This window comes from Pongo abelii, chromosome X (assembly GCF_028885655.2).
Source record: "Pongo abelii isolate AG06213 chromosome X, NHGRI_mPonAbe1-v2.0_pri, whole genome shotgun sequence".
Lineage (NCBI taxonomy): Eukaryota > Metazoa > Chordata > Mammalia > Primates > Hominidae > Pongo > Pongo abelii.
This window is the reverse complement of record NC_072008.2, coordinates 83284865-83296082: the sequence shown is the minus strand read 5'-3', so window position 1 is coordinate 83296082 and position 11218 is coordinate 83284865. Positions and strand designations below refer to the sequence as shown.

The 11218-nt window shown below is 38.2% G+C and overlaps 1 protein-coding gene across 1 annotated transcript in view; it reads left to right on the top strand.

The window, feature by feature from the left end:
- Window positions 1-391: 391 nt before the first annotated feature.
- Window positions 392-11218, top strand: part of CYSLTR1 (cysteinyl leukotriene receptor 1) — a 52165-nt gene continuing 41338 nt past the window's right edge. Inside the window, exon 1 of the mRNA XM_024240816.3 lies at window positions 392-760. The gene's annotated coding sequence lies outside the window, so the exon portion shown is untranslated. The remainder of the gene's footprint in view (window positions 761-11218) is intronic.

Sequence of the window (11218 nt, the reverse complement as noted above, 5' to 3'; positions counted from 1 at the left end):
CATTGTTATGAAGATTTCAGGAAACAAAGCTCAAAAAGGAACCAGAAAGGAAAAGGCTTTTTAGAATGTGGATAGAGCCACAAGTGTCATTAAGGAGAGAGAGAGAGAGAAACAGAGAGATGAAATTTATGTTGCTTAAGATCAAGTTTCACATAATGTCAGTTATATTAGCATATACTGGCAGGATTATCTTTCCCCACCTACAAATAGCCTAATGACCTCACAGTCACAGAAATCACAGAGAACGAAGCTGAAGAGAGAACACTCCTCCCTGCTTCCCATCTTAGAGCAGCTGAATAATTTCCTGAGAATTCTATTCCTGAAGCTAGGAAGAAAAGTTTATTTATACATACACGCAACCTGCAAGTCTCCAGTTTCTATTCTTCCTTCCTCTCTGGCCCTTTCCCTCCCCCACTTTGCACCAGAGAAGTCAGACTCCGGGAGTGCTTTAACAGTTTGAAGGCTAATCTGAAAGAGGAAGAAGAATCTGTATATCTGTATATACTGGCTAGCAAATGTGCCCTGCTCTCTCCCCTCTTAAAAATAGCAGCAACCCATCTTTGCAAAGAAGCTTGCCTATAGAGCAGGCACTCTGTGAATGGACTGTGCTTTTATGACCCTACAGGGTATCAAGATACTGTGCAGCTCACCAACAAGGATTAGTTGCAAGGACTGGTAGATCGAATTTACTGAAGACTTGGAGTTTGCTTCTGAGAACAAACGCAAAAGGACAGTAAACTGTGGACCTTGAAGTTAGCAGGTAAGGAGACTCAGTATTCAGTACTAAGACCAGAACAGTATGTAGTAAAATGTTGCTGACGGTAAATTTTAGCAAATTCCCAGGAGTTTGGGGATAAGTTATCTGCCTTACCTGCTTTAACTTTGGGTGCTAGTATGAATTCTTTCTGCTTTATTTCTTAGCCAGAAATCTGATAATATGATCAGTCTGTCAACAAATATTGCTCAGTGCTTCTGCTAGGGCTCAACATGGCAAAATACAGAGGAGACACACTCTGCAAGCCTCCAGTGCCTTTGTAATTAAGCCAGAAATGTAAGATATATTTTCAAATCCCCATTTTGAGGGTTCAGTGGAGTTTCTCTAACGTAGTGGCATTTTCTTTCAATATGGAAAATAAATATGTAGTGATTACTGAAGGTAAACCAGTGGAGAGTAAAATTTTCACAAGATAATTTCACATTTGTTATCCCACCTGAACCTTTCAACATCCTATAATTTAGACAAGGTAAGTGTTACTGTCCATGTTTATGAATGAGAAAATAGACTCAGAGAGGCCAAAAAATTTTCTTGCAACACACTGTACAACTAGAAAGTGGCCAGTTCTGGCCAGAGACTGTAAAAATAAAGCTCTCTCAACTATAAATGAATAGAAGAAAATTGCATGATCTATTTAGTAACTCAGACACATCTGGTGTAGACTAAGTTTACACAGAGCCAAAAATTTCATACATTTTAATAAAATCTTTAGCCAGGAACATTTTTCTACTTAGCAACAAAAAAAGCTGTTTTCAAGAGGAAACAAATGGGTTGGTGAGTTCCACCTACTGAACTCAGTGGTTCTGCTTTCCAGTATTCTGATTATTTTGAAACCTAGAGAGAAGCTATGATACCATATGTCTAACAAATGATTATTTTAAAAGAAATTGTAACTAAATCTGAACTAGATTGTACACTATTTTAAAAACAAAAATATTTATATTTTTACAATGCATTATAAAATACAAAGGACTGCATTACATTTAAAATACATTAGGAAAATTTGTTGCAAGACAATTTTAACTTTATTACAGAAGTCTTAATCATTCAGAAATGTTTTCTGTTGTTCTTTTACTATTAATGGCTCAATTAGAAATAAAAGCTATCAGTTTTTACATCATAAACAACCTCAATGCTATATTTACATTCATCCATGATAAAAAATTGTTCCCCAGTTCCCCTAAGTATTGACTACACCAGCCAGTCAGGGTTCCTCCAAATAAAATAAGTCAGTTTGGGAGCCAGTAAGCACACAGACAATGGTAGGTTAAGAAAAGTTTGCTATTTGCTTTTAGACTTAATCTAGCATGTTAGTGTATTCCTAACCCAGAATCATCAATTCTCATTTTCTACTACCTCCCCTTAATGAAATTTTGATGCATTTAGAAACTATTTATCTGTCATGAAAGCAAGATTCTTCCACAGTATAGAAAATTATAAATTTGTATTTTCAGTATAATTGGCCAATAATAAAGGATAATAAAGGGAAGGTGCTGATTCTTAAGGTACATACCCAACCTTGTGAATTCAATACTATGAATGGTAACTATTATAATCTCCCAAATAACATTGCCCTGTATGGACCGCTACTTTGGTCCATTTTGTTATTCTCATATTCCTAACACCTAACAGTGGCTGCTCTAAACTATCTTGCTGCATGGATTTCAATGGGAGAGAAATGGGGTAACTGGGATAACTGGGAGTTCACCCTTGCTTTGACATGTAAACAACTGGATGTTCTCTGGCAAGTTAACAGCCATTAGTATTTCTTGGTTCGTTTGTATATCTAATGCAGTAATGAGCCGATAGGAATATTTTCTAAATCTCTTAAAATGATAAATACAAAATCTGAAAGCAACTTGAAAATACAAACCACCATCAGAAGGATTTTCTTTAAATTCCATTCATTCCAGGAGGATAAAACATATAACAAAACTGATTGCATGGGGAGACAGTAGGACTAGCTACACTCTACTCCCTAGACTATATTGCTAGGTCAGGGACATCACTCTAAGTCTCAGCAACCTCATCCTACTCTTAGGACCTGTCAGTAGCATCAAACGCTCTGGATTATAGTTGTCACTAGCCCTACAATAATTATGCACACCTCAATGTGAACTCTAAAAGGAATAAAATATTTAAGAGTAGTATTTAAGAAGTATTTCTGTGAAAGCACTGTCCACCTTTTGTTGTTACTACTTTAACCAAGCCCATTGATTCTTAGGATTATATGCTAAGGATTAAAATAGTTTTTTGCAGCAAGTTTTGAATGCAACACAATATCCCACTACTCTTTCATAAAACCACTTGTTCAATCACAGATTTGGATATAATACAAATCACGTTTTTAAAATATATATGTATGTATAGTTGTGTGTGTGTGTGTGTGTGTGTGTGTGTGTGTGTGTGTAAAATAGAAAGACCTAAAGTCACTTTTATCTCTCACTCCAGTGTTATTTGCATTTCAGGCCACATGAATATCTATGTGGTATGATTTAAGGGTCAGTGAGAAAAGCTTTCCCAGTTCAATCAGATATGAACAAACTGTTGAAAGATATATTTATATTAGTCAACCCTACAAAAGATAGATTAGTCAGTATGCCAATTTGTTGCTTTGCAGTGCAGAAATAAAACTGTTGGCTGGGTGTGGTGGCTCATGCCTGTAATCCCAACACTTTGGGAGGCTGAGGTGGGCAGATCATGAGGCCAAGAGATTGAGGCCATCCTGGCCAATATGGTGAAACCCCATCTCTACTAAAAATACAAAAATTAGCTGGGTGTGATGACGCATGCCTGTAGTCCCAGCTACTCAAGAGGCTGAGGCAGGAGAATCACTTGAACCCAGGTGGTGGAGGTTGCAGTGAGCTGAGCCGAGATCGCACCACTGCACTCGAGCCTGGTGACAGAGCGAGACTCTGTCTCAAAAAAAAAAAAAAAAAAACTGCTAAGAAGTCTAATAGACTCAGCAAGAAGTATATATCCTCATCCCTACAGAAAAGGCAATAAAGAAAGTCATTCCTTTATCTAATTTGATTAGATAAATACAGACATCTTAGGTCCATTAATTCATGTTACAATCAAGGTGCTAAAACACCCTCAGATGGCAATTACTTTTGCCTTTAATTAAGAATTCTTTATGGATTAGTAGAAAAAGCAACTGCATAAATTCTTCTATTCTGCTGCTTCATTCTGTCTCATTCCACTCCATCTCATCATGACCTCACCTTTCTCTGTGCCCCACAGTCCTTCTTCCAGATTGGGGGGGTGGGTACATATGGAAGAAAAGAGAAAGAAAAATACTTTAAATTTGGGGGATAAGTTAGGAAGAGGTCCTTATAGAAATAGAGGAAAAGAGATAGAAGAGTAAACATAAGCCCTTGGACATTTAACACACAGCTGATTTTCTTTTTGATGAATAAAATGTCATTTTATTGTTTAGAGTACTTTCAGAATCAATACAACCCAGACATTTGAGCTCCCACATACGTGTAACTGATAGAAAAGAAACAGGAGTTCAGATCTAGACTTAAGGTCCTTGAGCTAAAGAAAAAAGAGGAGACATTTCGGCATTCTTTTATTTTTCATCAATCCCTTTTCCCTAAAAGGGAAAGAAAAATCCAGTTTTGAATAGCATTTCAAGATGTCTAAAGTATATGACTTGTTAAGATTTCCCATAAATTTCAGATTAACAGTGTTTGTTTCTACAAAGGGTTGTCTTTGTGTTGTCATGAATTCACCAAGCTAAGTAGAATTGAGCTAATAATAACACCACTCAAACATCTCAGATGTGTCTTACATACTTATTCCAAAGTTCCTAGGAAATGTTCAGGCCTCAGAAGGTAATAAAGCTTCTTTTCATTCCAAATTGGTTACCATTTGTGTTTGATCTGAATTTGAATTCTTACTTAAGACAAAGGGCCTTAAATAAAAAGAAATCTCCTAGAGAACAATTATTTTGCAAGAGCCAGACATCTAAATGCCCAGATGATAGAAGCAGGCCTCAGAGTTAGCTGTGAGCAATGACCTCAGAACATCAGACGATTCCAAGCTGCTGGTAATTAGGTAGAGAGTTATAGAGGTATTCCTGGAAAAAGGCCCTCTAGTTAGTGCTTTACAAAAAGTTCAAAAGTATGTGTGTAGGTTGCAACACATTTCTATCACCCAAAATAGGGGTGAAAATATCCTCCACTATACACTGTCACCCACACTCATGCACTCCTCAAGATCTCTACTGCCTTTTGTTAACTTTCATTTCCCTTAAGTTCTGGTCTTATGCATCCTTTTAATCTGATTACACAGGATAAAGCATTTTTGGCACAGTACAATGGAAAGGGACACATTGTCATTAGTTCTGAATGCCACAGTCCAAGGTCCTTTTCGGTTTGATAGTGTCATGTGTTTAGATTCCAACTGTCTGACAACAGAATGGCCTGAATTAATAGGTTTGATGTTCTCCTCTTAAGGAGAATAAGAGACTACAGAAGAAACACCTGAGAGCTGTCAGCAACGAAGTATCAGTTCCCCCATAGTTTTTAATACCAATGAGAATACATATCCTTGGAAATGTACTCCCAAAAAGCATATCCCTGTGGGCAGCACATCCCTGGAAATACGAAGTAAGAAAGCTACTTATCGTAATGATAGGGCTAAAGTGATCACAGATGGAAGGATCATTCTGCCCTCCTCCCTGAAATCTTTTACTACGATGAAAGAAAGTCATTGGGATCATTAGTATAGCCTGATGGTTTGTAGATTAAATCTCCATAGAGGATGAGTAGCTTTACTCTAGTCAATCAATAAACAATCACTCAATAAACATCAAATACACATTTTCCTATGTGCAAAGAGAGATATGATTGTGGGGTGGTGTGGTCAAAGTAGGTGAGCCTTATATGAATAAGAAAGAGAATAATAAAAATTTACACTTTAAAGAGCTTTGTAATTTACAAAACACTCATATTTGTTGACTCTCCTATTCATTCAGAAATTGATTCAACAAACATTAATGAGTGCCTACTGTATCAAAAGATTAATACAGCATTGTCCCTAACCTCCCTGAGCTCAGAATTACAGGATGGCACAACCAACTTTTTTTTCATTTGACAGTAATAGGCTACATGGAGAGGAGGAAAGAGGGCACTTGGGAGTTGGTCAATTAAAAACAGGTCTCCACTGAGCTGCACCCTCTTTAAATATGTTTTCTGCATCCTGCCACTGCTCAGCAGCAGAAGAGGAAGTATTGGTTTTAGGAGCCCTGAGTCCCAGCCTCCCCACTTCCTCTTCTGCTTTGGCCCTGCCTTCATCACCCCATGCCTGTTGGCAGTCCTCCAACACATACAGACTATCCAGTGTATGCTAGTATTTACTAGAAAGGTAAAGGAAATCTTGGCAGGCATATAACTTAATAGAATCATAAAAGTACATCCAGATACTGATTTAATCTTTTTGTCTCTGCTGTTGGTTCAATCCAAAAACACCCATCAGTCTCATTCAGACCCTATAATCAAACACATCCTTAAGTCTTTGAATTTCCATTAGTCTCTGGCATATGGCACTTTTGAACTCTCCTCCAGCCCCACCAGACTACATATGCCTTTTTTTTTTTTGAAATGGGGTTTCACTCTTGTTGCCCAAGCTGGAGTGGAAAGGCAAAATCTCAGCTCACCACAGCCTCTGCCTCCCGGGTTCAAGCAATTCTCCTGCCTCAGCCTCCTGATTACAGCTGGGATTACAGGCATTTGCCACCACACCCAGCTAATTTTGTATTTTTAGTAGAGATGGGGTTTCTCCATGTTGGTCAGACTGGTCTCAAACTCCCGACCTCAGGTGATTCATCCACCTTGGTCTCCCAAAGCGCTGGGATTACAGGCATAAGCCACCACTATGCCTTCTTTGTTTTAAGATCTTTGCCTCCCTTTCTGCCCAAATGTGTAAATTCAATCTGCTTCACCCCCTTTCCTTTCTTCTCTGGTGATTTGTAAAGTGCCCATCCATGAGTCATGATCCCCTGCACTCTGTGAATTTTCAGGTTTCTTTTAAATAGATTCTACCCTACTAGATGTATCCACATTTTACTATCACTTTACAGCATTATTTAGATTATTGCATAACAGCATCTGCACTTACACACACACACACACACACACAGACAAACAGACACACACACGCTCTTTCCTCTGATCCTAGACATCCACCCTGGGAAATTAGATACTCTACTACTCAAAAGCTCTTAAAACCACACAGTTACTCTTCAAAGTAGCCCAATTAGGAGAGGAAAAGAGCAAAACATGAATAAAGCAACTCGCTGCTACTAATGAGCTATGAGCTTACTGTCTAAATGGGTGTGACAGACATGTAAGCAAAAAGAGTAATTACAGCAATAACAGAAAAACAGAGAGCCAAATCATGAGTGAACTCCCATTCACAATTGCTTCAAAGAGAATAAAATACCTAGGAATCCAACTTACAAGGGATGCGAAGGACCTCTTCAAAGAGAACTACAATCCGCGGCTCAATGAAATAAAAGGTACAAACAAATGGAAGAACATTCCATGCTCATGGGTAGGAAGAATCAATATTGAGAAAATGGCCAAACTGCCCAAGGTCATTTATAGATTCAATGCCATCCCCATCAAGCTACCAATGACTTTCTTCACAGAATTGGAAAAAACTATTTTAAAGTTCATATGGAACCAAAAAAGAGCCTGCATTGCCAAGTCAATCCTAAGCCAAAAGGACAAAGCTGGAGGCATCATGCTACCCGACTTCAAACTATACTACAAGGCTATAGTAAACAAAACAACATGGTACTGGCAGCAAAGCAGAGATATAGACCAATGGAACAGAACAGAGCCCTCAGAAATAATGCCGCATATCTACAACCATCTGATCTTTGACAAACCTGAGAAAAACAAGAAATGGGGAAAGGATTCCCTATTTAATAAATGGTGCTGGGAAAACTGGCTAGCCATATGTAGAAAGCTGAAACTGGATCCCTTCCTTACATCTTATACAAAAATTAATTCAAGATGGATTAAAGACTTAAACATTAGACCTAAAACCATAAAAACCCTAGAAGAAATCATAGGCAATACCATTCAGGACATAGGCATGAGCAAGGACTTCATGTCTAAAACATCAAAAGCAATGGCAACAAAAGCCAAAATTGACAAATCGGATCTAATTAAACTAAAGAGCTTCTGCACAGCAAAAGAAACTACCATCAGAGTGAACAGGCAACCTACAGAATGGGAGAAAATTTTTGCAATGCACTCATCTGACAAAGGGCTAATATCCAGAATCTACAATGAACTCAAACAAATTTACAAGAAAAAAACAAACAACCCCATCAAAAAGTGGGCAAAGGATATGAACAGACACTTCTCAAAAGAAGACATTTATGCGGCCAAAAGACACATGAAAAAATGCTCATCATCACTGGCCATCAGAGAAATGCAAATCAAAACCACAATGAGATACCATCTCACACCAGTTAGAATGGTGATCATTAAAAAGTCAGGAAACAACAGGTGCTGGAGAGGATGTGGAGAAATAGGAACACTTTTACACTGTTGGTGGGGTTGTAAAGCAGTTCAACCATTGTGGAAGTCTGGCCATTCCTCAGGGATATAGAGCTAGAAATACCATTTGACTCAGCCATCCCATTACTGGGTATATACCCAAAGGACTATAAATTATGCTGCTATAAAGACACATGCACAGGTATGTTTATTGTGGCACTATTCACAATAGCAAAGACTTGGAACCAAGCCAAATGTCCAACAATGATAGACTGGATTAAGAAAATGTGGCACATATACACCATGGAATACTATGCAGCCATAAAAAATGATGAGTTCATGTCTTTTGTAGGGACATGGATGAAGCTGGAAACCATCATTCTCAGTAAACTATCACAAGGACAAAAAACCAAACACTGCATGTTCTCACTCATAGGTGGGAATTGAACAATGAGAACACATGGACACAGGAAGGGGAACATCACACTCTGGGGCTTGTTGTGGGGTTGGGGGAGGGGGGAGAGATAGCATTAGGAGATATACCTAATGTCAAATGCGAGTTAATGGGTGCAGCACACCAGCATGGCACATGTATACATATGTAACAAACCTGCACGTTGTGCACATGTACCTAAAACTTAAAGTACAATAAAAAAAAGAAAAAAAACTTTTTTTTGATGCATACATTAAATTTTAATTACTGAATTATGTTGCCATCAAGAATTATTGTTTTTCAAATTTAACTGACATTTATAGGGAAAATACTTTTTTTGTTGTTTCTCTTTTTATGTTTTTTTTCTTTTTTATTATTATTATTATTATTATTATACTTTAGGCTCTATGGTACATGTGCGCAACATGCAGGTAAGTTACATATGTATACTTGTGCCATGCTGGTACGCTGCACCCACCAACTCGTCATCTAGCATTAGGTATATCTCCCAATGCTATCCCTCCCCCCTCCCCCCACCCTACATCAGTCCCCGAAGTGTGATGTTCCCCTTCCTGTGTCCATGTGTTCTCATTGTTCAATTCCCACCTATGAGTGAGAATATGCGGTGTTTGGTTTTTTGTTCTTGCGATAGTTTACTGAGAATGATGATTTCCAATTTCATCCATGTCCCTACAAAGGACATGAACTCATCATTTTTTATGGCTGCATAGTATTCCATGGTGTATATGTGCCACATTTTCTTAATCCAGTCTATCATTGTTGGACATTTGGGTCGGTTCCAAGTCTTTGCTATTGTGAATAATGCCGCAATAAACATACGTGTGCATGTGTCTTTATAGCAGCATGATTTATAGTCCTTTGGGTATATACCCAGTAATGGGATGGCTGGGTCAAATGGTATTTCTAGTTCTAGATCCCTGAGGAATCGCCACACTGACTTCCACAAGGGTTGAACTAGTTTACAGTCCCACCAACAGTGTAAAAGTGTTCCTATTTCTCCACATCCTCTCCAGCACCTGTTGTTTCCTGACTTTTTAATGATCACCATTCTAACTGGTGTGAGATGGTATCTCATTGTGGTTTTGATTTGCATTTCTCTGATGGCCAGTGATGGTGAGCATTTTTTCATGTGTCTTTTGGCTGCATAAATGTCTTCTTTTGAGAAGTGTCTGTTCATATCCTTTGCCCAATTTTTGATGGGGTTGTTTGTTTTTTTCTTGTAAATTTGTTTGAGTTCATTGTAGATTCTGGATATTAGCCTTTTGTCAGATGAGTGCATTGCAAAAATTTTCTCCCATTCTCTAGGTTGCCTGTTCACTCTGATGGTAGTTTCTTTTGCTGTGCAGAAGCTCTTTAGTTGAATTAGATCCCATTTGTCAATTTTGGCTTTTGTTGCCATTGCTTTTGATGTTTTAGACATGAAGTCCTTGCCCATGCCTATTTCCTGAATGGTATGGCCTATGATTTCTTCAAGGGTTTTTATGGTTTTAGGTCTAACGTTTAAGTCTTTAATCCATCTTGAATTAATTTTTGTATAAGGTGTAAGGAAGGGATCCAGTTTCAGCTTTCTACATATGGCTAGCCAGTTTTCCCAGCACCATTTATTAAATAGGGAATCCTTTCCCTATTGCTTGTTTTTCTCAGGTTTGTCAAAGATCAGATAGTTGTAGATATGCGGCATTATTTCTGAGGGCTCTGTTCTGTTCCATTGATCTATATCTCTGTTTTGGTACCAGTACCATGCTGTTTTGGTTACTGTAGCCTTCTAGTATAGTTTGAAGTCAGGTAGTGTGATTCCTCCAGCTTTGTTTTTTTGGCTTAGGATTGACTTGGCAATGTAGGCTCATTTTTGGTTCCATATGAACTTTAAAGTAATCTTTTCCAATTCTGTGAAGAAAGTCATTGCTAGCTTGATGGGGATGGTGTTGAATCTATAAATGACCTTGGGCAGTATGGCCATTTTCACGATATTGATTCTTCCTACCCATGAGCATGGAATATTTTTCCATTTGTTTGTATCCTCTTTTATTTTATTCAGCAGTGGTTGGTAGTTCTCCTTGAAGAGGTGCTTCACGTCCCTTTTAAGTTGGATTCCTAAGTATTTTATTCTCTTTGAAGCAATTGTGAATGGGAGTTCACTCAAGATTTGGCTCTCTGTTTGTCTGTTATTGCTGTATAAGAATGCTTGTGATTTTTGTATATTGACTTTGTATCCTGAGACTTTGCCAAAATTGGTTATCAGCTTAAGGAGATTTTGGGCTGAGACAATGGTGTTTTCTAGATATACGGTCATGTCATCAGCAAACAGGGACAATTTGACTTCCTCTTTTCCTAATTGAATACCCTTTATTTCCTTCTCCTGCCTAATTGCCCTGGCCAGAACTTCCAACACTATGTTGAATAGGAGTGGTGAGACAGGGCATCCCTGTCTTGTGCCAGTTTTCAAAGGGAAGGCTTCCAGTTTCTGCC